Genomic DNA, 27,982 nt, shown 5'->3' with positions numbered 1-27,982 from the left:
AGCTGGGCTGGGCTAAAGAAAGCGAAGCCGCTCGAAAGCATCAGGGGGCGGGGCGTAGGGAAGCTCCGCCTCCGCCGGAGAGTCCGGCCCGCCCCTCCGAAACTCTCCGCCTTCCCTTCAAAGAGTCTCGGCGAGCTGGAAAGGCGAAATGTTCGCGGGAAGCGGCGCATCTTAGGGCGAAGTTAAAAGCCATTCCCATCAGCGCCCCCCCCTTCGAGGCAAGCTCTACCTTCTCTTTCAGTAGTGTAGAAATGACTTGTGTTTTTTACTTTGAGCCTGCATTGTTGCGAAGTGGGCTTGTCTACTTGGAAGTAAACTTGCAACCAGATTCTATTTATTTTATTTTTTGTACTCTGTTCTCAGACTAGAAATTAGAAAGCCACTATTACGGCTGTTTGGTGCATGTAGTCCATCGTTTATTCCACGCTTCCCTGTTTTCCGGCAAATAAGTAAAGGAAAATAAAATTGAAAGAGCTACAGAATAGGAACAGATCGAATTGGTCATCTAGGTGGATCCTACTCACTGCTTAGTATAACTGAATAATATTAATAGTACAGTACTTAATTTTTTTAAAAGCACGGAAAAGTAGTGCCAAGTACAGTACTCGGTTTGAAAACAGCAGCTGTTGTGAAAGGAATTTACCAACAGATGGTGCTGAATCCTCACATTCTAGAAAATGAGCCACAGGAACACTTGAGACCTAATTTGGTGTTTCCTAGGGAATGGACCTTACCAGGCTGTTGAACTGCAGGCATGAAGAACATGTTCAAGCCTAAAGATCTTGGCAAAGTCTTTTGAATGTTTCGCCCTCAGTACTCTTGTACTGTACAGTATTGGTCTCTAAAACAGATTTATGGTCCCCATACATGCTATATCCATAAGTTTTAGAGAGGATCGATGGGGGAAACGTATGTGTCCATATAAAGTACTGAAGAGAAAATTATTTTTAAAAACGTTCCATGCCTTTCTAGGAGATTTTATGTATCTAGACACACTACCATCTGCTTATGTGGTAAATGGTTGTGTTTTTAAAAAGTTTTACTGGTTTAAGATCGGAGTTAGCTTGTCCTCTCACTCTCCAGAAACTCAAGAAATTGGGAGCTAAAGCTGATGCCTTCAAATAAGTGCTGTGTGTGGCAGCTGAGATTATCCCAGGTTATTTCTCTTTACAGTTCAGCCTCCACAACCTCACACGTGGACCCAGCCTCACTGACCCATATCCATGCGAAGAGAATAGAGCACCTAGGATCAGCAAATATGTCCTAATCATCCACTACCTGAGTCTTACTTTGTTGCTTGAGGAACACTCCTACGGGTTCATTCAGTATCTGTTGGTTGCTTACATAAGAAGCTGGCAGGATGGGTCAATCAGTTACACATGGTTTTCCTCTCTGATGCAATAAGGCTGCAAGAGACATAACAGGCAGAGCAGAAAGCTTTCAAGTACTTCCTCCAGCAGCATAGGTAAGTGGGATGGATTCCAGTCTCTCCCCTCTCTCTGACCACCACCCCTCAATCTGGAGATACAAACAAGAACACTACTACAGTATTGTCACAAACCTATAAATCAGTCAGGCTCCAGTCGATAGCTTGCCTGTGTAACTGGGACTGGTGGCAAGTGCTGCAGGTACTCCAGTGTTGGTAACTATTGTGCAAACCCTAGTTAGTTCCAGCAATCACAATGATATGTAACTGGCAACCTATTTAATGGGGAAGGCCCAAAGACAAGATTGCAACCATTTGCCATTAAAGGGATGTTAGAAGAGAAGTGCCTCTAAGCTTCTGTGTTTTGCAGCAGAGAACTAGGCGTCATCAAGATATTAAGCCTTCCTTGTCCAGGGTTCTTCCTATAGCCAGCAACAAACCTTAGGATTATTTTGTTTCCAAAATTACCTGTTCTACCCATGGGTCCCCACAATCTTTTATCCCCAGAGATATATACTTTTCACCCTCGCAGGAACCTTGCCTCTAAGTCAGACTCAGGTCATAGCAGGAGCTGCTGAAGACACTGCAGACCCACTTTAGAACCGATTCAATAGCTCTGGAGTATTTCCAGCTTTTGGAAGTACAGCTTTTTCACATGGTATCCTGTTGGCATATGTCCAGAACTACTGTGCCCAAAAGTGACTACACTGGTATAGCTCAGAGGTGGGCCAGCTCAATTTTGCCTGGTCTGCCATTCTAATGCTATTAGAGGCCCCATTCTGTGGCAATCTCTTTTAAAATTTTCCAGTAGGAGCCCTGACTCTTCCCCAGTTAATGGTAAAAGTGGATAGAGAGGGATTTTTCAGGAAATGAAAACATGTACAACGGTAGAGAATGAAGAAGCCAATTTCCCCATAAACTGATTTCCCACTGTAAATTATAGTTACAGTGGGTCATTGTTTTAAAATAAATAGTTCAAAAGCAGCACAGAATTAAGTAGTTACTGTATTGCATTCAGTGGCAAAGGCAACTTTAGAAATGTAATATGTTTCTGAATTTTGGGATGAATACTAATACTGAAAAGAAAGGTGTATCATTGACATTGCTGTTTCTAATTCCATATAGTTAACAGAAGCAGACAACTAAACTGAGGCGACCATAGTTTAGGCATATCATGAGAAGTTGAGGCTGAATGGCAAAGTCAATAACACTAAGAGGAAGTAGGAGGAAGGGAAGTCACAGTCTTTAGTTTACAAGATCTGAACAAGTCTGTTAATGAAAGGTCATTACATCACAGAATTGCCCTTAGTCAGAAACAGTTTGATGGCACATAATAAATCAACCACCACCACATAATGACAGATTTTTACCTTCTTCCACTTCCCTGAAAGGTTTCAGAGAACTCTGCTTGAGTAATTACTGCAGACTAGTAACTGGTAGACAAATAAACTCCCATTTCTTTTGACCAGCTTATCTTGATTAACATCTACTCATCTGGTAAAAAGTACAGTATGGGTAGGGAACAGACTAAAGCTAAAGTTGCCAGTATTTTTTTAGTTCCTGCTTGTGCACCTTCAATAACAGCCTGATGGGCAGCAATTTATCAGGTGAGGCTTAAGCAGCCAAGAGATAAAATGGTGGGAAAATCTTCACCTGTGTGGTTTTTACGTGTCATTGTGCCCATGAAGATATAAAAGCAGGTATAGTTAGCAAGTTGAGCAAGGACAACAGACGTATGTACAGTAGCCGAGGTATGCCCTAGGTTTCCCAATCCCAGCTAGGACGGCCATACTGAGTTTCACAAACAATATAAATCCTCCCATTTTCACTTAGATTTAAATAATATTAAATTTGGACGAGGGTGATGTATATATCAGGGATTCTTTGGCATTGCTGCCATGGCTATAATCCCTTGTTTGCGTTTATAGTTCAAAAACTCCAGAGCATAGATGTGACATCAGTACACCACTAGGAGAGGAGTCCTCTGTGTGTGTGTGTGTGTGTGTGTTTGGATTAGCATTTTTATACTGAACCACAGTAAACATTGCATTTCCTTTGTAGAGATTTAGTGACTACTGGAAAAACTAACAGTAACTTCTGAGGAGCTGAGAGGGATCAGCATTAAATGGCCACTGCAAGAGTTACAAGAGTATCCTCTCCTTATAAGATCATTTGGCCAGAACATGTTGTTGTTTTTAAATCAATGCGACAAGTTGGCTGGGATGGGGCATTCTCTGCACTAGGTCACGAACTGATCACATTTTACAAATGGTATTTGAGCTAGGTGGTTCAAGAAAATATGTTTTAATACAATAGCAGTTTGGTGGTATCTACTAACTTGGACAGCTTTAATGGGAGGGGTCTGGAAAAAATCATTGAAGACAGCCCTATCAGTCACGATATCTATCCATTACCAGAAACAGTGTGCTACTGTGCATCAGTTGCTAGGCAACAGGAGTGAGTGGGTTGTGTGCCCTCATGCCTTGTTTATGAGCTTATGCATTTACTGGCCACTATGTGAACACAGTGCTAGAAAATTCTTTGATCTAATCCAGCAAGGTTTTTCTTAGGGTTTTTATGCTAGGATTATATAACTGTATTGAACTGTGGGTGAGGGTCAAATTCAACTATTAGTCCCAACTAGAACAGACCCATTGAGATAATGGAACTTTGGTAAGTCAACACTCATTGTAAACTCCATTTATTCAGTGGGTCTGCTGTAGTTGAGACTAACCCCAGATCTAACCCCTTACATTAGGACCCCAAGCTAACCAAAATAAACAAAGCCTACACATCTTTTGTACTGTGAAACATGATACTCAGAAAATCAGTATGTGAAACTTTTTTATGGCATGGAATAAGCATTCCCAGCTGCTATAATCTTCCAATGTCTTGGGCTGATTTTAGGAGATTCCTGCATTTGTCTTTCATAGGCAATCAGCAGAACATGTTTCACTCAGTGGCTCAAATCCTGTGGTTTAATGACAGAAGGCCCACTTGAATCGATTGAACTTACAGAGGCCTTGACTCAACAAATCCCTACATATTCAGTGGGTGTATTGTAGATGTGATCTACTACACTAAGCAACAGGATTCCAGCCATTGTTTGGATAGTCTAATGAAGGCAAGTGAAATGGAAAGTAAAAAACCCAGGAACTATTGGAAGTCCTCAGCCTTCAGTTCTTTGAGCTTCTTGTCTTCACTTTGTTGATCTCTAAGAGTACTGGGTTCCTTCACAGAATAATGAAGTCTGAAGGGGCCTACAAGGCCATCAAGTCCAACCCCCTGCTCAGTTCAGGGATACAAATCAAAGGATATTTGCCAGGTGGTTTTCTGCATTTCTCTTGAATGCCTCCAGTGTTGGAACACTCACCAGCTCTCCAGGTAATTGGTTCCACTGCTTTACTGTTCTAACAGTTAAAAAGTTTTTCCTGATATTCAGCTGAAATCTGGTTTCCTGTAACTTGAGCCTATTGCATGTTGTGAGTTCAGGGATGATTGAAAACAGAACTTGCCCCTCCTCTGTGTGACAGCCTTTCAAGTATTTGAAAAGTGCTATCCTATCTCCCCTCAGTCTTCTTTTCGCAAAACTAAACATGCCCAGTTCTTTCTGTCTTTCCTCACAACACTTTGTTTACAGTCCCTTGATCATGCCTGTTGCCCACCTCTGAACTTGCTCCAGTTTGTTGGCATCCTTCTTGAAGCATAGTGTACAGAACTGAACACAGTACTCAAGATGAGACCTAACCAGTGCCAAATAGAGGGGGTTTGGAGAGTATACTTCTGTTAATGCAGCCTAGAATAGCATTGGCCTTTTTTGTAGCCACATGCTGCTGAGGAAAGAAGTAGCCAGAATACAATGGCACCAAAAGGCCTCTGAATTGTGTTTCTTGCCTCCTCTGCTGAAAGGCTCAAATACCATTGTCAGTTACGGATGCCCGATTCACAAAACAGAGATGCAAAAGATTTCATTAGTTAAGAAAAATGAACGTGTCATTCCATCTAAATCTAAGAAATTCTAATAGTAAATGAGAAGCAAGTAAGTTGGCGAACATACCTAAATCTCATGTTTGATGAGTGTTCCTTTTAAAACTATTGCTCTACCTCCCTTTTACAAGTATGAAGAACTAGTATAGATCTTTGCTTGATGATAAACATACACTCACATCTGCACATTTCCATGCTGGGCATTAATGGTCACATACTCACCTACTTTTCCTGGAAATACCTTAGGTAAAGGTAAAGGTTCCCCTTGACAGTTTTTGTCCAGTCGTGTTTGACTCTAGGGGGTGGTGCTCATCCCCGTTTCCAAGCCATAGAGCCGGCATTTGTCCAAAGACAATCTTCCATGGTCACATGGCCAGTGCGACTTAGACACGGAACGCTGTTACCTTCCCACCGAGGTGGTCCCTATTTATCTACTTGCATTTGCATGTTTTCGAACCGCTAGGTTGGCGGGAGCTGGGACAAGCAACGGGAGCTCACTCCATCGCGTGGATTCGATCTTATGACTGCTGGTCTTCTGACCCTGCAGCACAGGCTTCTGCAGTTTAGCCCGCAGCGCCACCACGTCCCTTACTTTTCAGCTAATCAGAGACTATTTTTTTCCCTTCTTATTTTGGATTCCACTTTTTCCTCATTCTCCCTTTTGGCAATATTGAGAACTATTAATGGCTTGCTGCTCCAAAGCTAACAAAATTCTGCATTCTGTAGTTCAGATCTGTAGAAAAGCTGTGGACAGAGATGGACAGGAGCATGTACTTAAGCTGACATGGCTGCTCCAAAAAGCCTTCGCTTCAACCACATTGCAATATGCATGGTAGCTGGACGCTTAAATTGCTTCTTTTTTGACTTCCTTGCAGAACATTGCTATTATGTTCAGAGGTATAAGCAATGTGACCATTGCAGCTATCTAAAATGAAGATGCCTTGATCTGCTCCCAGAGAAGAGAATTTTCCTATTTTTAGGAACATGTAAACACTTTGAGTTTGTACCTCAAATTCCAGCAAGAGAAGAACTAGAGCTGAAAAAATTGCTGTCTCTTAAAATTATCATAGTGGGACAATAGTCATATTTTCAACACTGTCTTTCAGTGATGTTTTTTTTTTTTAAATAGCCCCAAAAATATTTTCAGCAATACAGTCATCATAACGGTATGTCGTCCTATAAAACTAGAAATGTCACAGTCTATAACATATTATCAAGAAAACTTGATGAGTCCTTCAGGGAATAAAAGTTGGTGACACTGTCTGACACAACATTTGATTGTTTTCCATGAGTGGCCAAACAATTCTGTGTTTAACTAATGGCCATGTTTAAAAAAAAAACTCCATAGCTTTGTCCTTTCTAGATCCAAACATCATGAAATTCCAATCATTTTCCAGACAAGGCTACTTTAAAGACAAACTGATTTCACTTTACTGGTAATATCATTTTTTAAAAGGATTAAATGGCTTAAGCTGATAGTTCTAAACTGGCAGGACCAAGGGCCGTTTTTCAGATTTACCAGCAGCCCAAGTGCCATGTTTCAGAAGGGGCAAGGTGAAAGGGACCAATTTGCATTTTAAATTTTAAATTGAGAGATCTGAGGAACAGAGGTGCTGGCGTCTCTCAGAATATGGGAAAATCATGCCCCCCATACCCCATTGAAGCCACAAAGTAATTTTTGAGCATTTTTAAAAAAATGAGACAATAGGGTAGGGTGATGAGGTCCCACAAAAATGGCCCTGGGGGGGACAGATGTTTAGAATTTGAACATTTAATCCATATGTTTTAGACTTCAGTTCCAAGAATCTTTATTATCAATTACAAAAACGCCTACAGGTCAGAGTTTGATATCTACCGGCTTAGATGCCAAGGGCAAAAAAATAGATTGAAAGAATGACTGCTAATTAAAGATTAAAGTGTATGTTACTCAAGAGATCTTATGTGATCCTGGATCACTGATTATATAATAATAATAATAATAATAATAATAATAATAATAATAATAATAATAATAATAATAATAATAATAATAATAATAATAATAATAATAATAATAATAATAATAATAATAATAATAATAATAATAGAACTGCAGAGCTGGAAGGGACCCTATGAATCTTTGAGTCCAGGCCCTCTCAAAGAAGTAGTGATTTTAGATTTAATATTTGGCCATTGGGATCCAAAGTGGGGTGGCTTATGGCATGGAAGGCATTTAATATATTTGTATGTATTGTTTTGCTATATTTATTTTCTGTGTTTGCTTGAATGAACGAAAGGTTTCTGTATGTTTGGCCAGTTCACAATTCCACATCCATATTTTGCACAATGTACTCAATACCTGTAACTCAAGCTGAAATCTAATAGTAAGTCACAACTGGAATAGGCTTATTGAATCTGTGGAGATATGGTAAATCAACTCCTTTCTAAGTACCATTGATTCAATGAGCCTACTGTTACTGGGACTTACTACTGGATTTCAGTTGATGTCCCTTCGTTGATAGCAATAAGAGCCATCTGGAAGTATCCTTGACACTTCCTGTTAGATTCGAGTTCTAAGCCCAAAGGTGTAAGATCCATTTTCTTTCTTTTTGCTATGGAGACATTTGGAAGAGTCTTAATTGCTTTCTCCTCTAAAGCTTCCCACATACCATTGTGACAATCAATGCCACTGTGTCATGGAGAATCCTCTTTCCAACAACAGCGTTAACATATTTTTGTACTGGACTTATGCCCTTTCTTTCTCCCCCCTAATGGGACTCAAGACAGCCACATATGCATCACATCCCAGGCAATTCCTGTTACCAACAGTGGTGAAAAGTAAAGGTCCAAGGTCTCCCATTTATTACAGCACTTCAGAAGGACAACATTGTGTTTATCCAGGCGGTCCCTGCTAATGACTTTACAGGAGGATTCCCTGGTTACCTTGTTGGCTGCTGCTAGATTTTGGTCAAGTTCCTATTCATAATGAGATCCCATGCATCTTGGCGGCAGAACAACTGCTTTTCGAGAGCTGTGCTATCAGAACCGAAACTTAATTCATTACAGTGAACATTGTTATAAATCTGACGTTAGACTCTCTGAAATCCTGTTCTGAAAGTTACCCTATACTGTATAAAGTCAATGATATCATCAGCTACAGCAATTCCTCAGAAATAAAGTACAGTATTTCTGTTTACCCCCCTGCCCCAAGACCTAAGGCTCTCATGGAATTTCTTTCTTTGTGGGGAAGTCACTGGAGGCCTCAGGACCTTCTTGGTGAGTCTTTAGTGGTTCTGAACCACAGCCCCCTGCAACTTCCCCCCCCCCCGGTGGAAGGGATTCCACAAGAGCCTCAGGAACATTATGAGGCGGGGGGGGGGGAATGGAAATGTTTTATTTCTGAATACTGGCTGCTACTGCTGCTGACATCATCACCCTAACTCATGAAACTGGATTTCAGCCATTGTCTGACCAGGATTGACCCCATTGTTAAACGTCAGACTGAATAAGATACAGAAAGGTGATCTCTATGAAATTGTACCACTTTCGGCCTCCCACCTTATGAAGTACAGTGGTGCCTCGCACAACGATGTTAATTGGTTCCAAAAAAACCCCGTTCTGTGAAACATCGTTCTGTGAAACACCATTTCCCATAGGAATGCAAGGAAAACCGGTTAATCTGTTCCAATTGGAACAGATTGCCGTCCTTAAGCGAAAATCCCCATAGGAAACATCGTTGAGGGAAACGCAGTTCCCTAATTGAAATGCATTGAAGCCGACTCAATGCATTTGAATGGGTTTGCGAAGTCCCTTTTCGCTCCTGTAAAAGTGCCTTAAACTGTTTGAAAAGTCCGTCCAATGGCTTTCAATGGAGAAAACAAAAAATCACCAAAAATTAAGGACGCCTCAGAACAACACCAAATTAAGTTTGCGTAGGTTTCAGGAGGTGGGCTAACGCTAGCAAGCATTTAAAACACTTTTCAAACAGTTTAAGGCACTTTTACAGGAGTGAAAAGGGACATCGTTGTGCGAAAATTCCGCATAGGAAACATCGTTGTGTGAGGTGGCAAATTTTTCAAGAAAAGCCATCGTTGTGTGAATTTATCGTTGTGTGAGGCACTCGTTGTGCAAGGCACCACTGTACAAGGATGCCCCTGTTTCCAGTCTTTTAAGAGTGGCAGCCTTAGGGATAATATAACTTTTGTCGTAAGTCTGGATAGTCAAGCCTTTTCGTCCCTTATGGCATAAACTTTTTGACATAGGCTTTTGGTGTCTATACAAGTTTTAACTGGTCTGTGAGAGTATTAACTGGGACATGGCACTATGATCATAGCACTTTGCCCATCTCTCATTTGTAAGGTCTTCCAATTAATTTCTAAGCTGATTTCCAAGGGCTGCTTTTGAACTATAACATTCCATACAGCTTGAACCTTAGTCCCTAATGGAATGTCTCCTGCAATATGTTCCTACCCCATCCCTTAATAGCAAATGTTTAACTATCCCTCCATTGAACTTTATTTTAGCAAATCAGTTCCTCAAGTTGTACTCGTCCCATTTAGCAAAATTAAGTTGTAGTTGCCAGGGGAGATAAATGATGCATTCCTATGAAAGGCTAGCACTGAGGGTGTGGCTAGGCTATGAGGCAGCACTGTAATGAAGGCGGCAGAGCCAAGGGGGAGGCAGCAGCTCCACATCAGGGCCAAAACAGATGAGATGGGCTGCTTTGGAACAGGTGGGGATCGTAGGTTATCTCTTAAGAGGCTGTCTTAACAGAAGTCATGCTTGCAAAATGAACTTGCAAACAGAGATTCTTGTTTCCTTCTTTAAGATGACCAATTTGCAAATAGAAAAACCAGAACATTAGAGGAAAAACATATTCCATCAGATCCCGGCCGTGAAAGCCTTTGCGAATACATATTCCATGAATATTTCCATCTTTAAAACTCTAATGCTTCTTATATGCTATTTAAAGTCCTGTATCCTTTAATGGTTTATTAAATCGCATTCCCAAGAAAAAGGTGGCATAGAAGTGCAATAAATAAATAAATAAATAAATAAATAAATAAATAAATAAATAAATAAATAAATAAATAAACAATCACACGTCCTTTACCACTTAAGGCAGCTCTGGTTCTAATTGAGAAGCTCTCTGTTTTGTCCCTCAGCTGTACCGTGAAGCTCATTTAGGTCTTAATGTCCATGGAATCAGCTTAGTATCAAAGGGGACTTCTCAGCCAGTGACTAACCCAGTTAGCAAGGCTTTCCCTTCAAGAGAGGGTAACGTTGCTGCCCCAGAGTCACCCAGGCAGTAGTACTTCACCACTTGTCAGGATAATAAAAGCTACCCTATAGTGATGAAGTGCTTTTGTGGTTACAGATTTGATCATTTAGAGGTGTGCTTGCCTAATCTGAGCCAACTGGGGAGTTAGTAGGTTGGAGCACCTCCTGTGGAGCCGGGGGGACGACGTTTCCTTTTCCACTATGTCTCCCAGGAGAAGAGTTGCTCCATTAGAAGGAGGGACTGGTAAGCCACTTCTGAATATTTTGTATGGAAGAAATCTCGAGAAAGTTCACCCCAAGATGAAGCAGACTTGACAACACATAATTAGAGAGCCGTGTGATGTAACAGATAACAGGACTAGGGCTCCAGAGACCTGCGTTCAAATCTCTCCTCAGCCATGGAAACTCACCGGAAGATGGCAATAGCAAACAATTCCTTTATCATCTCCAATACTCGAAAACCCTATCAGAGTCATTATAAATCAGGGACAATATAAAAACATTTTGTTCCTGATTTAGGATTCAGGAAGGAGATGAGAGAGAAAAGGTTATTTTCTATTGCAACTCAAGACGTTGCTTCCAGATGAGGCTTTTATTGCATGGCCTCATTTAATGACGTTTATGGGGCTCCAGATGATGGTGTCCTCTATTGGTAGCCCTCCTGTGTTTCCCCATTGCTTCTTCCATTTTCTCAGTGTAGGGAAAGACATGGAATAATGAGTAAATGCTTTTGATGTAAGAGTGGTAGAAGTCCTCTCTGGAAGAACCCCATGCACAAGATTACCAACGCAAGAATAATGTCTTGCTTGCCTTCACTCTCTATTTCTAGATCCAATTGTACATAACTGTCAAAAAAAAAGAGAGAATATTTGTTCCTCTTTCTATTTTTCTTTCTCGCCTAGCTTCCTAGCTGTAATAAGAATGTGCAGGTAGCCCAACACTAGAACTATGTATGAAGACCTTTATCACATCTCCTGAAGGAGAGGCTCTTGTGCTCCTTTTCCAACCAGAAAAAGGGGAAACGTTTTGAGAAAGGGAGCATTGAAAAAAACCAGTGCAAAGTCTGTACCTAAATTGTTTACATAACACACACAGAGAGAGAGAGAGAGATAGCTTTTCTCCTGGCTGGAAATTGACAGTTTGTATTCTTTAGAATCAGATGGGCACTGATCTGGGGAACAGATCAGGAACCACCAGTTCAGGTGTTCCAGGCTAGGCAAAGTAATAATTGCAAGGAAGAAGACGACTGCTGTACAATCAGTCTTTCTGGCAATGGTTAGAAACTTTTCTCTGGCTCAAGAACAACTTGTTCATAGGTCATATTGTTGGATGGAGGAGGGACAGGCTTCACATTCACAGAGGACCGCAAATTTAGACTTTACATGTTTTGTCTAAATGAGGTTGTACATAACAGTCATAGAGATATGCTGTCAGGGTTGGAAGAAGACAATGTTCATTATACAACATTTGTAATATGCCATGATTATTATAAACCTGTTTTGGCAGTTCAACATTTTTTTAATATACCAGGAGCCTTTTTTTAAAAATGGAATAGGCTAAGGCCTCTCTCAACTTCTGAGAGGCCCTGCTTATTCACAAGATGCAAGCCATTCACAATGATTTGGTAGAGGGCTAGAATGAAAAAGGCCACAAAGGATGGCACCCAGTTAAAGTCACTTTGCAGATGGAATTTCCTCTTCCTGTTACAGCCCTTGCATGCCCTCAAATGCAAATGGTCAGCTTCCACAGCTCCGGGGTGGAGGTGGTGCTACAGACAGACCCCACCAGACCTCAGAGGTCCATTTTCTCCATGGACCCCTCCCCTTTTTTGTCTTACAAGATCCACACATGGTCTCGATGGGAAATTTCACATGTTTTCACATGCACAGGTCTATTGACTTCTATTAGGTGGCACAGGGGAGATCTTTTAATACCAGAAGTTAACAGATGTTGATTCTGTTTTGTGGCAGCTGGAGCCCTCTGTGCGTTTGAAACAGGACAGAGAAAGCAAGAACATAGCATGTTTCTCCCCACATCCTGAGAGGGGGCAAGAGGTCTTCGACGTTCAAAGGAAAGAAAGGCAAATCAGGGTTGCCAGGGAATCACGCTGAGAGCAATTAAAGTGGCCCGACGGCCACATTCAGCCTACCCATGCTCTGGAGAACATTGGGGCATTCCGGAGCACAGGCAGGAGCTGGTGGGGGGACACACACACGAGAACTTACACCCTCCCTATTCCAATGATAAATGTATCTATGTTAGGAGACGCAAACAGCACAGCAACATACAATACTATACAATGTTTCTTCATAGGACACTCCTCTTCAATAGCCATCCTTTCAGTTGCTAATTACAAGCCCCCCAGAGCAACTCATCAGCACAGCCGTCCTGGACCCTCTCAAAACAGCAGCCAAAATCTTGTTGCTCGGTGTAGTAAATTGCACTAGAGTTGGTCCTTTGAATATATGTGTATCTGGTGAGTCAATTCTTCCATAAATTTAATTGATTCAAAAGGGGCCTATGCTAACTGTAACCCACTATGCTAAATAAAGTAAGTCACAGTTAGAGTAGGCCCATTTGAATCAATGAAACGTACAGAGTAGTTGACTCACTAAATTACCATTGATTCAATAGGCTTCCTGTAGTGCAATTTATTGCACTAGACAGCAGGATTTTGGCCAGGACATTTTGTTCTCCATTACTTGCTTTTGCTATTTATTATCTTTTGGGAGGGGGTGGAGATGAAATTGCTGAGCCAGTTACCTTATGAGGTGACTGAAGGCCATATAGCTGTCATTTTTTAAAACAAAAGCAAGTTAAACCTCTGTTGGCTGCATCATTCTAGGCTTACACTAGTGCAACGTAATGCTGTTGTTACAGTGGCAAATGCCACTCTTGTGGAATTCAGTGGGACATATTTCTGAGTAGACATGCTTAGAACATGTCTATGATTTCACTACAGTAACAAATCCCAGTTCAAACAGTTTGACTCTTTATCATGGTTGGGGAAGATCTTAATTTCAAATCTTTAAATACAGTATATTTCAGCTTTCCGTGGTTTGGTTGTAGAATGAAAGCCATAGTGGTTTCACTGTGAAATGCAAAAATATCTGCTAACGTCAGACATTTTGCTGGGAGCAAAAGCCATCTCTGTGTTTTGTCCTGTTTTCTATTAAATTTAGCACAAAAGAGATGGAACCAGCAGCCCAATATATCTTGGTAGATCAATAAAATGACCAGCCTTTGGTTTCAGGGCCTCCTGAAAAGAATTTGCTTAGTTTTTTAAATCAATTAGCAGTGAAGTTTTTCTCAGAAGTGACACCCATTGAGTTCACTGAAACTTATCTCCAATCTAAAGTTTGTAGTCATAAACAATATGTAGTTTCCGGTGATGCCTGTCTTCGCATTATGCTTACCGAATCCAACACCATACTGTTCTTTCTCCAGTGATAATTGAAGATTACTCCCCTGTCAGTTTTCAAGGAATGAGAAGAACATATCCATCACATTTGAAAAGAGTAGAGTCTGATAAAGCTAGTAGCGATCTGTTTGAGATCTTCCCCAACCAGCTATAAGAAAAATTGTCTACCACCACACTAACTTTCATAAAAAATTATTAAATATATTGGATTGAAGAAGGGAAGAGAATTCCATCACTTACTTGGCACCTAGATTAGTAAAGCACCTCAGATGATAAAATAAGCCACATTAGGTATCTTCTGCCTCATTCTTTTCTCCTCTTGTCCCGGCGTTGATCATCTTGAATATTTAATTTACTGACAGAAACAAATAAGAAAACCAGTACTCCAGCAATGTATCTAATGAAATGCTAGCCATACTCAAACACTGATAATATAAGAAAACTGCCAGGTGTCTTGAAGTGTAGCCATGAGAAGAATACCAGGTGTTTGACCAGTTATCAAGGCTGAATTGCTGCCCTTAAATAATGAAAAATTACGTAAGGAGAAGACTCAGGAAGCTGAGCAATTGGAAATGTCTGTGTGGACATATACAGTAGAATCAGTGGCCTCTTCCATGCATATATAGATATCCAAAAAATCACAGAGTGATACTACAATGGAGCAGACATAATCACAGGAACATATTAAGCTTACTTATTTCAGGCCACACCATTTGCTCATTTAGCCCAGGGTAATCTGTTTTGATGAGCAGCATTAATCCACGTCTCCAGCAGAGTTCTTCCCTACCTTCTCCTTACTTGGTCTTTTAAACTGGTATTTTCCATGCTTTGAACCCAAGATCTTTTGGAAATTGATCATGTTCAATGCCGATCCAATGCACTGATGAGTCCTTTGATAACATATAGAAAGGGATAAAGACCCCTCTCCCCTTAATACTGTCTGTGGGCTGGGTGACATCAGAAAGTGTGGTGGGAACAACACTTCCTGATGGCATTGGGTTCTTAGCCAGGTAAGGTAACGGTTCCCCTTGACATTTACTCCAGTTGTGTCTGACTCTAGGGGGTGGTGTTCATCCCTGTTTCCAAGCCATAGAGCCAGCGTTTATCCGAAGACAGTTTCCGTGGTCACGGGACCAGCGCGACTAGACATGGAACACCATTACCTTCCCACCAAGGTGTTACCTATTTATCTACTCGCATTTACATGCTTTCGAACTGCTAGGTTGGCAGGGTGTACCTCACTCTTAGCCAGAGCGTGAGGTAAAAAGAAGAAGGAACTGAATCTTCATCTTCCTGAAGTAATGGTGATTTAGTGATCACCTGGTGGCAGCAGTGTAAAAGAGGGATTGTTTGCCTTCGAGTGCTCTAAGTCTTGACGGTCAAGCAAGGGGGCACGAGGGGCGAACGCCACAGTGGGTTCCCTTCCCCTTTACATAGAGCAATTCAAACACCTACAGAGACAGAGTGATTAGACTGATGATTCTTCCATCAACTCAATTTGTGCTGTAAATGATTTCAAAATGTGCTCTTCATAGACTTTGTACATATCCTGTGAAGCAGCCTTTCCCAGCTTCCAGATGTGCCAGACTAAAACTTCAGCCATGTCTAGCTGATGATGGTGAGAGCTGTAGCCCAGCACACTTGGAAAGGCCTTGTTGGGAAAGGCTAACATAAAATCATGCTGAGATACAAAATGAAAAGAACGATTCCTGGAGTTTCCCCTCAAGCAGGTGAGGGGGGCAAACCTGAACTGAGGTTGTAGAATTTCAGACTGCCACTGTGGGGACACATGATTGAATATTAACTTCGGGGGGGGGGGGGAGAGAAGTCTTTGCACATAGAAAACATGTATAAGGGATAAGGGATCTAACATAGCCTTCTTCCTGCTAGAATTTACTAGAATATCCGCTAGAAGAAAGTCGGGAGGAATTTTCTTCCTTCCTTTCTAACAGCAAAAACAAAAACCCCAAGTTACTGTGTCACCTTTAAAATGAACAAAGAACAGAAGTATTTGTTAAGACTAACAAATTTATTTGTGTCAGCTTTCATGAATTGCAGTCCTTTTTATACAAAAAGACAGAAAGCTCACATGAAATGAAATGTGTTAGTCTTAACTCTTCTGTCTTTCTGTTTTGCTTTGTTTTTGTATCACTGAAGCACACTACAATGGCTACCTCTCTGAAATCTCCCCTAGCAACTTTATGATAGACTTGCCTTGCTGTTAGAGAGCCTTAGATATAAGAATATGAATATTATTGGGAACAGTCTAGAAGCAAAAATGACAATATATTTGAAAGGAGGCACTGGAACTATTCAAGAGTTGAAATCAAGGAGAAAGAGCAGTGAATACCAGCCCTAATTGCTTTTGCACAGCCCTGGCATATATCTATCTGACAAGAACATCTAGTGGATTGCAAAATGAACTCATGTCAAGAATGTGGTGCTGTTGCAAAACAAACAAACTCTGTTTGAGGCTGTAATAGGAAACTCTGTAACAGCATCCACATGAAACAAGAAATGGCAGTTTCTCTGTACTTAGCAGTTCATTATTCAGGTATGACGCATGTACAGTGCTTCAGTAGTGACTAATATTACTAAATACTACAAAAAATACAGCTAAAATATGTATATAATAAAATAAAATTAAAACAGTCAGTTTTGCAAAGCAGGGACAACCTGTGAACATTTTCAGAAGGGCGTTTAAAAGTCATCACATTTTCTGCCTGCCGAACTGCAACTGTTGAGACCTCAGGAGGTGAACTTTGCCTTTTCATGCTGGGTCTGTGTTTGAAAAAGACAGACAACTTTGAAAAGATTCAGAAGACAGTAATGAAGAGGCAAAGAGGATTAGAGCTGTCAAGTTCATGGATCTCTGTGTTTAGTCTTGTTTAACTAAAGTCTCTGTCACATAGCACAACAACAGTACCATGATATAAGAGCACAGCTTTGTACTATTTGCAGTTATATTACTATTTGGATTATTTGCAGTTATTATAGATCTCTTGTTTTTCAAGACAAAATCCATGGAAACAGAGTGTTTCCAGATAAGGATTTGACTAGGAAATCATTCTGCCAGATTCATGGAAATTTAAATTGGGAAACATGGTCAAAAAAACACCATAATGCATGTTTGAGTCACATTACTTCCTCTTTTTTTCCTTACCAATAAAATTCCATTAACCTTAACCCCACAATGTTTCTGTATTAACAGAACAGATTCCACTCAAAATGTATTCCGTAATAACATTTGTTTCCCTATAGACAGTTACTGGACATTGAGAGATGCTGGTAAATAGTAGCATTTTGTGTGGTTGTTCATGTTTATGCTTAGGCAGTGTGCTGTAGTGGTTACAGTGTCAAACTCGAATTTAGGAGTCAGTTTCAAACCCTCACTTATTTATGAAGCTGTCTGGGTGATTCTGAGCCAATTATTATGTCTCAGTCTAAACAACTTCACAAGGCTGTTTTGATGATGAATTAGAATGGGAAGAACCATATACTGTAGGTTACTGTACCCTCACTAAAGGAAAAGGAAGCTTTTATTTAATTTCACACACATCACCCTGCATTTTTATATATTTACTTTGAAAAGAGAATTATACATCTATTTTAATTTATGCATAGAAAATATAAGGGTCTTTCCTCTAATCAGAGGGTTAACAGCTAGATATGTGGGACAAGACTTTGAAACCTGAAGAACTCTTATTACACCTCTAGCAAAGTTCTCAAAAGGCATTCCAAAAATCCCCCTTCCTAAGGGAAAGGAATTACAAGGCTGTATTTGATAGGGACAGATAAACTGGGAGAACATGCACACACTAACACTGAGACCTAATTTTGACTGTGCTACCTATGGCTTCTGCGAGTTGTATTCCAAAACACTGAAGCTTCAGGTTTGAGGGCCATTGCTTGAGGTAAAGTTTACATGCAAGTGTTATATCCCAGCCCAAGGTATATAAAAAAAGAGAATTTTCTCTTTTCAGCCCTGCAGGTAAAGCAGAGGTGACACCATTTAATCCAAAACATATTTTGTGTGCCTCAGTAACACAACTCCACTGATTTTCCCTAAATATTTATCTATGAGAGTTTGTGCTGTCAGACCCAGGAATGTCTCAAGATGGAAGAGGGAAATGAAGCTGTCTGGAGGGAAGCCCAGAGTTTTTCTAGTGAATCGGTTCCAAATGAAACATTTGCAGGCATAAATAAGGTATCAAAGAACTGAGAGAAGGAGCCAGATCTATCGTGTCTATGTCCAGCATTTACAAATTCAAAAATTAAAGACCAATTTGAACAAAAATGCAAATGAAACAATGCAAGGAGGTTGCAAGCTCCAAACTGCCGAAAAGATTGATATGAACTGACGGTTAAGAACACACTACCTTGTATGGGAAAAAATTCTACTGCATTTGTCCCTGTGAAAATATTGGGGGTGGGGGGAAACTTTTAGGCCCTTTCCCCCTTGTTAGCCAACTGATAGAAAGGCCATTGGCTGAAATTTACCACAGCACGAAGTTTCTATCTTCAACCGCAGAGACATTTAGAATGAAAGTACTGAGAATTTAACAGTGAGGTCGGGAGTACACCTTGGGGGCTGGCCCAGTAAGTTTAGGAAAAGCTTGAAAGCGCTGTTATTTTTTTCTTTCTAGTGCTCAGTTTCTACACTGAGATGGTCAACAAAAGGTCAGGTATAAACAAACTATAGTTTGAACAAGACCAGTTTACGTAACTAATAGGAAATGAACACACCGGCATTGCTCACTTGCACACTATTCTGGTTGTGCAGATATCTAATACCTTTTGATATTGCATGTGGTTTTTGCTTTCTTCGCTGACTGTTGGCATGCATGTATCCCTAAAATTATACCGGCAAATTCTGGTGGCAAATCATGTCACCAAAATTTGCCACTAGAGAAAAGTATTGAAGCAAGCACTTTAACTGTTAAAATCGTAAATTTATATTACTTTTTATATCATTTTGTTTTTTAATGTAAAACTGTATATTTTAAATTGTTTTTATCTTCTAAGTTGTGAGCCGCCCAGAGTAGACTATGTCTAGATGGGCGGCATATAAATAAATAAATAAATAAATAAATAAATAAATAAATAAATAAATAAATAAATAAATAAATAAATAAATAAATAAATAAATAAATAAATAAATAAATAAATGCTTTGTGGCAATTTGCCACCAGAATTCCCCATCAAACTGGCAAATCCCAAGCACCTGTTTGCTTTACATTTGTGGGGTGGCCTTTCAACATCAAAACACTACCGTATATTTAAAACAAGACTGTGGCATCTGCCCGAGTCATGAATATTCATATGCTATCTGCATAGACCAATTGGAGGGGTGGAGTCTTGAGATATAAGAGACCCAGCAGGACGGGAGGGGGAAAGTTTTTGGGCAGGTTGTTTTAGATTGGGAGATTGAGAGTCCAGAGAATTTTAGGACTTTGGGTGGGAAAGTGTTGGTTGAGAGTGGATGAAGGAGGATGTTCGTTGTGAGTTAACAACATTGCTTGAAGTATCTACATCTGTAACAATAAACTATTTCTATTTGTTTCTTTTTAAATGACTTATGGCTTGGACCTCAATTATTAATAATAGGTAATGTTGATGTAATCAACTGGTGGCAGCTGAGGGGCACGTAGCGTGAGCTCTTAGTTTGGTGAAACAAGGCAGGGGCCACGTGGAGAGTGTGACAAATACAATTGCATGTTACAACAGTGGAAGCATCCAAAGAAGGGCCTTTTTGTAATGCACTGGCAGAAATATATGCAGACAGTTTGATCCTTGATACCATAGTCCCAAACCATGGAGTTGAATATCAGCAAGACATACCTGCCAGATGACCGTAATAGAATCCCTCACTTTTCCTGGAAAAAAAAGCACACAGATAATCAAATGGGAAGCCCTTCAAATGAATCACTTAGCATGGAAGGCAGGAAACATGTTCAATTGGATCCAAACTGTCTTGATGCTTTGCATGAAAAAGGGGGGGGGGCAATTAGAAGCCAGGGAGCTATATTTGGCTCACAGAGCTGTTCATGTGGCCTACTGTCCCCCAGGTTCTTACATCTCTATTACTTTAAAAATAATAGAATAAGGGTGAATTGCTGCTCCTGGAAATCTGCAGGAGTGATTATTTGCCTTTTTAACAAATTGAAAACCTCCCACCTCTCCACCACTTAACATCCCAAAACACATTTTTCCCCCTTATAGCTGAAATTGGACTTCCAGATACCTTTGGCTTACTTTTCTTCATTTTTGACTATCTGTGGAGCTCCCGAAGGATGCTATGGAAAGAAAGAGATATCTAGAGCATTCATACTGTCTTCCTTAGCCTCGTGGTGCAGTGGTTAAACTGCTGTTCTGAAGCCAAAGTGCTTTAAGTGTGCTCCTTATATACTGTGCTCCTTATATACTGTGGGGCACAGTATATAAGGAGTATATAAGGAGTATATAAGGAGTATATAAGGAGTATATAAGGAGTATATAAGGAGCACACTTTGCTCCCCCCTTTTCCTGCCCTTTTGTTGGCATTCCAGGGAGAAAGAGGAAAAGGCCAGGCTTTCTAGACTTGCTGCAATAAAAGTCCAATATTTTGCATGAAAAAAAGTCAAATGGTGATGATTTTGTTTGGAATTCTAAGTCATAGATCAGATTACAGCAGCCTATGTTTCTCCAAATCCCAAAATTAGATGAATTAGTCTGGGAACAAGCTGGGGATTATGTGTTAGTGAAAGCCATCAGTTTACACCCGTTTCAAGAGAGCAGACTAAAGAAGATGTTGTTGACAGAGGGGAGGAGCAACGAGTTATGATGGAGATGTCGAAAATGCTAAAAATATTGGCCCAGCTGCAGAAACAAAAGCTTGATGAGCCAGATGTAAAGCATATACAAGAGGGTAAGAGCGGGAACTGAAAATGGTTCTCAATGAGGCATCAAGGAATTGACGTCACTGAAATTATTCCACTGGTCCTTCCACAGAAATTGATCTGACTGTAAATTCCCTCCTAAAAGTCATCTCTTCAGCCGTGATAACTGCAGTGCACAAGAGTCTGCTGCTGACAATGAACATACATACTGATATCAACATGTAATGTTCAGCTATTGAATCATTTTGGGGGTGGACAGGGGCCAAGAACAGTAACAGATTAAAGTCAGTTTCAATGTATCTTGTCATTCTTTGTCCGAACTTAAATTAATTTCATTCAATTTCTGCATCAGTTACAGTCCTGTTCTATGTTAATGTACATTTCTGCTAACACATGCATTTTGCAAGCAATTAGTCTTAATGTAATGCTTTTAACATTTCATTTTCATGACCATATAAACCTTTGTATGTAGAATATAGACTCAATGAATTTGTTTCCCATACATTACAATTGTAATTTTTATTTATTTAAAATGTTTATACATTGCCTACTGACAAAGCTTACTCAACTAAGCTTGTATCTGAGTGCTGTTCGTGATTATGCCAGGTAGATCTCTTCAGGGAGGCCATGTCACAGATTTCTATTTGGTTTCAGCAAAGCATGTTGTCAACCATAAAGGAGACATTTTGCTTAAATCTAGCCAATGCTAAATGCTTAAATTGATGTCTTTTTCCTAATAGAATGAGGACAGACTTATTTGCCATACAATTCTTTATCCTGTGATCAAACATATAATGTTATGGGCCAACTAAAACAAGATATATTTTCTCTAACCACTCCCAGCTGTCTGAAATACAAGCAAGTAGACGTAAGCAAATATCCATGGATATAATAGCAGTGCACATTGTGATAGGTAGAAACCATTCCTACATTATATTATTGTCTGGACTTTTTTACCTTAAAGGCAGGAGGTATAGGAAAGGCGCATTATTGTGTGTGTGGAGAAAACATACCCTTATGGGATGGTATAAATATGGAATCCGCATTTCCATACTTACCCAATTTACAGGTAGGCTTTTAAGGAAACAAACAAAGACCAATAACAAAGGTATAAAGGCATATTTCATTCAAGTGAGCATAGGTCAGCATGTAATTTACAGCAATACATTTCTTATCCATTTGGTTGTCAGCCCAATGGTTGGGCTGACAGCCAAACTATGATGAGCTTTATCTTGTCTGTTCCCAAGACTAGGAATATCCTTGGATTGGATTTAAAAATAATGGAACAGCAGAGAAAATGCAGGGGCCATGTACATGATGGCACATTGTGCTTTTTTATGCATTGGACTTACGAGTTTTCAATAAGACATTGGTTATACCTTAATACATTATATGTTTTCATGGTGTTAATGCTGAGTATGCTAATAAGGTTAAATGAGGAAGAACTCCTCATTGTCAAAGGAATGGCTTATAGAAGCATTCTTGTAAAATAAATGTTGTACTGCTTTTCTGAAAGCTCATGGCAATCCTCACGAATGTGAGAGACCAGTCCCATTACCCAGATAAATGGGTTTTGAATTGGGTTTAGCGTGTCATGTTTTAAGCATATTTTTAGCATGGGCAAGTATCTTGTGATCCTCCAGATTTTTCTCATCAGCTGTCACAACTGGATTTGCTGGAGGCAAAATATCTGGGGGCTGCACGTTCCCCAAACCTGTCTCACACAAAAGGTAGCCATGTTTTCATAGTCTCATCCAGTGTATGGTATTTAGACTAGGCTTTAGAACTATTGGAGAAAGATTTTTAGAACCAAGGAGGAGAATAAATGTTAAGAAGCAGGAAAATTGAAACACTGCCTTCTATAATCTTCTGCTACCCTTCCTTTACACAATTTACACAAACTGCTCAAACTCAAAAACACAACACTTAAGAAGCAGTGGAAGCTTTGCCCTTTGGTGCTATAAGCCAGAACACCTGGAATGAGTCATGAGTTCAGCACAGGCATCATCATCCAGATGAGAAGCGCACAGTGTAACATCAGGTCAAAAGAACTTGTGATGACAAGTTTGGTAAATATTGTTGTTTTCTAAAGATGAAAAACAACACTAGGAATAGGGTAAATAATTATAGTCTTGTTTACAATTCCATGAAAAGGTTCTTTTGTTTGTTTCAATCTTATAATCATTTACTTATTTAAAGGGAGACAAAGGACAAACTGAAGGAAACAAAGAAGGAAACTGTGTTGAAAGGACAAGGCAGAAACCTCAGAAAGAACTTCATATGGACAGCCATTGGATCCCAGGCCTCAAGACTCTTATTTTGCTCAAAGTGATATTCAGAAGTGGTGTCTGTCAAAGGAACAGTAATGACTATCTTTGTAGCACCTTCTATAGTGCTATCAAACATAGCAGGTGCCTTTTCAGTGAATGAATAGCCTTAGCCTAGGCCTGTCATAAATTAAAGTGTTTCTCTTTCATTGTATGTGTTTGAATATGGGAAACAGCAATATATTCAGATTAGGGGCAACTTGTTGACCCAGTGGAGAGAGGGGGTCACCTGGCCCAAAATTTCAGGAGCCCTATGCCCTGGTCATTAACTGCCTTATGTGTAGATGTCTCCAGATACAATTGTTACTTGTTATAAATCACCATACAGATACAGTGGACCCTCTACTTACGGAATTAATCCGTATTGGAATGGTGTCTGCAAGTCGAAAAGTCTGTAGGTCGAATCTCCATTGACCTACAATGCATTGAAAACCGATTAATCCCACAACTGGTGGTTTTTATTCTATTTTTGTTCCATTTTGGGTTTTTTTCTGGTCTGTAAGTCGATTCTCCAGCTGCAAGTCGAATCTAAATTTTGCAGCCAGAGAAGTCTGTAACTCGAAAAGTCTGTAAGTCGAGCCGTCTGTAAGTCGAGGGTCCACTGTACTAACAGTTCTTAGAGGAACATAATTCTACAGAGTATTTTAATGATACAGCTGTAATAGGTCAAAGATTGTCCTGGACTCTGAGAAGACGATACAAACCTCAACTGCTCCTACTGGCTTCTGCCCAAATTTGAAAGTGTTCCCTTTTCTTCCACAAGACTTGCTGGCACTGAGGCCTTGTGAGCTTGTCTCTTGAAGAGCCAGGACACGGAGACCTCAGAGGCCCAACAAACCAGTACACTCTTCAGCTGGCAGACAGAAATGCCAGGGGAGCCTTCTCAAGAGTTTTTCACTGTGAAAATATTTGCTACATGTTGTACTTACACATACAGGTCAGAAGCAAGATGATACATAGGCAGCCAAGGCTAGTTCTCTAGCTCCAGCCACTATTCCCCGAAACAGTGCCACTGTTATGCAAGGCTACTGTACTTCTTGGAAGCCGGCTTCAAAATCTCAAATGTTTAATATGCTAACCTAGTCTGCCTCAGTCTTTGCCCCCTCATATCAAAGTCCAAACCTGTTTTGTAATTGCCCCCCCCCAAATCCCAGCTAGTTAATTGTGACCCTGCCAGTTGCTGGGCAGAGAACTTTTAAAGTCTGTGATGAGAATCTCAGGGCTTGAGTGGATCTCTCTGTGTGTGACCTTTTGGGCAACTGCAGCACTATCCCTTGCTCTTCCTACCCAAGGTCCTTTGATGGCATTTTTATTAGAAAACATAGCTTGGTGATCCATAACAGACCAGGGCACATGAAGGCCTAGAGCCAGGGTGAGCTACAGAGGCCATCCAGATTTTTTCAAACTGCAATTCCCATAATCCCTCGCCATTGTCTAAACTGCAGAAAACTGATGGGAGTTGCAGGTAGAGAGAAGAAAACAAAAACTGGGGCACTATAGCTGCCTGTTCTCCGGTCCAGAGGAAAAGTACATTTACTTTACCAAAGAAGATATTCTACAATAGTCAGCCAAAAGATGTGACAGTAAGGCACCACTATTCCATGAGGTAAAAATGATCGACCCAGGAACTGCATATTAAACAAATGTAAACCGAGGAGGACAATTTCAACCAGTGGCAAACAGATGGAAAAGCCAGCTGTTCCTATTAGTGCATGACATAATTGGAATCCATCAGCATGCTCCAGATCAGCTCAGATGCACAACTTAACTGAATAAAAATCTGTATATGCTATTGGATTCTGAAGGCATGGCTTAGTCTTCTGCAACCTGGGGCATTCCAAGTGTTTCAGACTACAGCTTCTATTAGCTAATGGGCCAATGAGCCTTGCTAGTAAGCCAATAAGTAGGGAGCATGGGAGCTGAAGTGCAAAAGACCTGTAGTGCACCAGCTTAGGGACAGCAGATACAGTGGATGTAGCTACTGTATAAGTAAGCATTAAGTGACCTCTTCCTCTACCCACCATGTTTTCAAAGGAAACTTATATCCTCCTCCTCAGGTGGATTTTTTAATGCTCTCTTTTTTCACATAAACTCTCCTCAATCCCGCTTTCTCTGTCTCTGTAACTTCATCCGCCTACTTATCTCCCTCAACTGAAGAACAAACCCTCTCAAAGTTGCTTCTTTTCTGCTCAACTGCCAAAAAACAAATCTCTCTGATGTGAGAACTATGTTTGATTGCCTTTGGCTGGGAAGGCTATAGGCAGGAAATGGATCTGCGTCACAGAGCACAAGACAAGCAGTCCCTCTTTCAGTTCTGATACATACGTGGAGAGGGAGGCTAGGAAAAGAATGTGGGGGGAGAGAACATGATAGAGAGGGAGAGTTGAGTATACATGGCTGAATACATCTGCAAGAAAAGAACAAAAGTGACAAAATAGGGCTGTAATTGCAGTGCTGAGAGATATAATTTTCTCCACCCTACCCTCCATGTTAGCATGTCTTGCATAGCACAGATGTCTCTAGAAGGGCTATTTGCCAGCATGGTTTAATTGAGGTAACATCGTACATGTGAGATACCAATTGCAAAGGAACTGATGTGCTTGATTTTTTTTAAGTAGCAATTAGCTTCAGGATTATGGAGGGAAGAAACAGCTCATTCCATCTTTTTTGTTATGTTTGGGTAGGAAGGAGGGCATGTTTGGGATTTTTCTCTAGAGAGATAAAATGATAAATTCAGATATCAAAGAAAGATAAAGGCTTCAGGGAAAAGGAACAGTTTAATATTCAAGTCATATTCTGGCAAATGCTGTCTAGATCAGACCACGAGTAATTAATTTCTCAGAGACTACAGGAAAATCGGTGTACTTAGAAATGGAGAAAAAAAAAGAACTAAAAAAAAGATGTGTTTAAAAATCTAGTTCCCTTGGCATCCATTTGAAAACCGTTATACTAATGGTTTGGCTGAAAGTTCAACTTTTTCTTTTTCTTTCGAAATAGCTAAAAATGGCAACAGAACTACAAAAGACAATGGATGGTGAGAAATTGCATTAGAGCTATTAACTCTGGACCACTTCGGTAGGAATATGATGTGGTTCTGTCTCAGTAAAGTAGCTGGCTATTTATGCTTTCTCATTTAATCTGTAACTTGACTTGTTTTTTTAATAGATACACAATATCAATACAGTTTGCCATCATTTTGGGTAACACTACCTAATCAAATTACATGGCTAAAACTAGCTGCAACCCACAGGGCCTATCTGTCAGGTGAACATTTTGGTTGGGTTTGTATTGCAAAATGGCAAAAATATTATGCCCAAAATAGATGCAGTAAAAATCCCAAACTGCATCACCCTTCAGATTTTATGGGATTCCTTGAGGCATTGGGGGAGACTGCTACACCCTGTCATATCAAACTGGAAGATCTTATGAACAAAGCAAAACTGTGGAAAGACTTCCACTTCAGACCCGGAACAGCTGCTGCTTCCAGTTAGATACCTTTAAGCAGGTTATATGGACCATTGCTCTGAGTACTGTATATTAAACTACTGTACTGGTCTTAAAGTTTCCTAAGAAGCAGCCACATTATTTTATACAGGCATGTCTGAGGAAATGAATTTCATCCAAGAGAGCTCACATTGAAATATAACAATCTTTACGGTGCCACAACATTTTTGCATTTTCTTTAATTTTATTGTATTTTATCCTGACATACTGGTCTTAAAATAAGTACTGTATAAGGCAGATTCCAACATACTGATGGTAAGATGACTCCAAAAAACCTATAGCAGATACGGCTGCAGTGCTATTCCTTTCTCCCAAGTTCCGATATGATACAAAATGAAGAACAAATGCACACCACCTGTTTTCTGAGGCACGGTTTATTAATATTAGTGCTCTGGTCCACTGGTTAATCAGAAACGCTTTCAATGGTCTAGAATCTACTTAAGGATTACTGGAAGGAGAAGGGAGAAAACAAACAAATACACAGAAAAATCGTGTGTAAGTCTCCTGGAAATGAGACACTGACCTATGCCATCCCCAAAGAAGGAAATATGGATGCAACAGAGAAGCAATTTATTGGCAGGGCAAAAGATTCTAAAAATACCATCAGAAAAAGCAATGGACGGAACAGGGAGAAACGACAAGAAAGATCTTTGTACTGGGTGCCAGAACTTCTGCAAATCACCCCCACACCAGGTTTTCCAATGTACAGTCTCAGTGTGGAGGAACTGGTGAAGAAAGCTTGTGTTTGGCTGTCTGGCTGCTTGACACAAGGACTTGCAACGCAGTCGCTGAAAAGGTCCTTGCCTCTTCAAGGCCTGTCTGTGTTATTTTTGTTTGGATTGGATTTTTTTGTTTTCTTTTGTTTTTTAAGTCTTTCCCAGATATGCAGATAAGGTCATGGGAAGTGTTGCTCAACTTGGCTCCAAAGAAACACTCCAGCATGTGGTCTACATATGAAAGAAAAATCCAAGTACTTCTAGAGAGTTCTTTTAAAAAGGCTTAATGACAAGAAACTTTTCACAGAGTTTTGTAAAGGACCACAGCTAAACTACACTTATTAACCAGCTCAGTGGACGGCTGTTGTTATCATCTGGCTATAGAATCCAAAAGAAAAAGACACAGTTTGGTAGCATCTGAAAAGTCAGTTATGCTAAACATTATTTTAAGGCATTTCTATTTT

At 40.2% G+C, this 27,982-nt stretch overlaps 2 long non-coding RNA genes across 3 annotated transcripts; one reads left to right on the top strand and one right to left on the bottom strand.

Annotated features, from left to right (window-relative positions):
* The first annotated feature begins 6 nt into the window (after positions 1–6).
* LOC144587888 (uncharacterized) lies at positions 7–27,982 on the top strand. Its single transcript, XR_013543085.1, has 2 exons — positions 7–4,810; positions 23,171–27,982. It is a non-coding gene; the product is annotated as an uncharacterized LOC144587888 (long non-coding RNA).
* LOC140703151 (uncharacterized) lies at positions 7,657–24,303 on the bottom strand. 2 transcript variants are annotated; one of them, XR_013543084.1, is made up of 3 exons: positions 24,228–24,303; positions 19,935–19,969; positions 7,657–16,874 (listed from the first exon to the last, which is right to left on the bottom strand). It is a non-coding gene; the product is annotated as an uncharacterized LOC140703151 (long non-coding RNA). The 2 variants fall into 2 exon arrangements; XR_012082503.2 differs by lacking the exon at positions 24,228–24,303 and having other exon boundaries at positions 7,657–14,448; positions 16,770–16,874; positions 19,935–23,175.

This window comes from Pogona vitticeps, chromosome 1, assembly GCF_051106095.1.
Source record: "Pogona vitticeps strain Pit_001003342236 chromosome 1, PviZW2.1, whole genome shotgun sequence".
Taxonomy (NCBI): Eukaryota; Metazoa; Chordata; class Lepidosauria; order Squamata; family Agamidae; genus Pogona; species Pogona vitticeps.
This window is presented reverse-complemented; position numbering and strand designations above follow the sequence as displayed.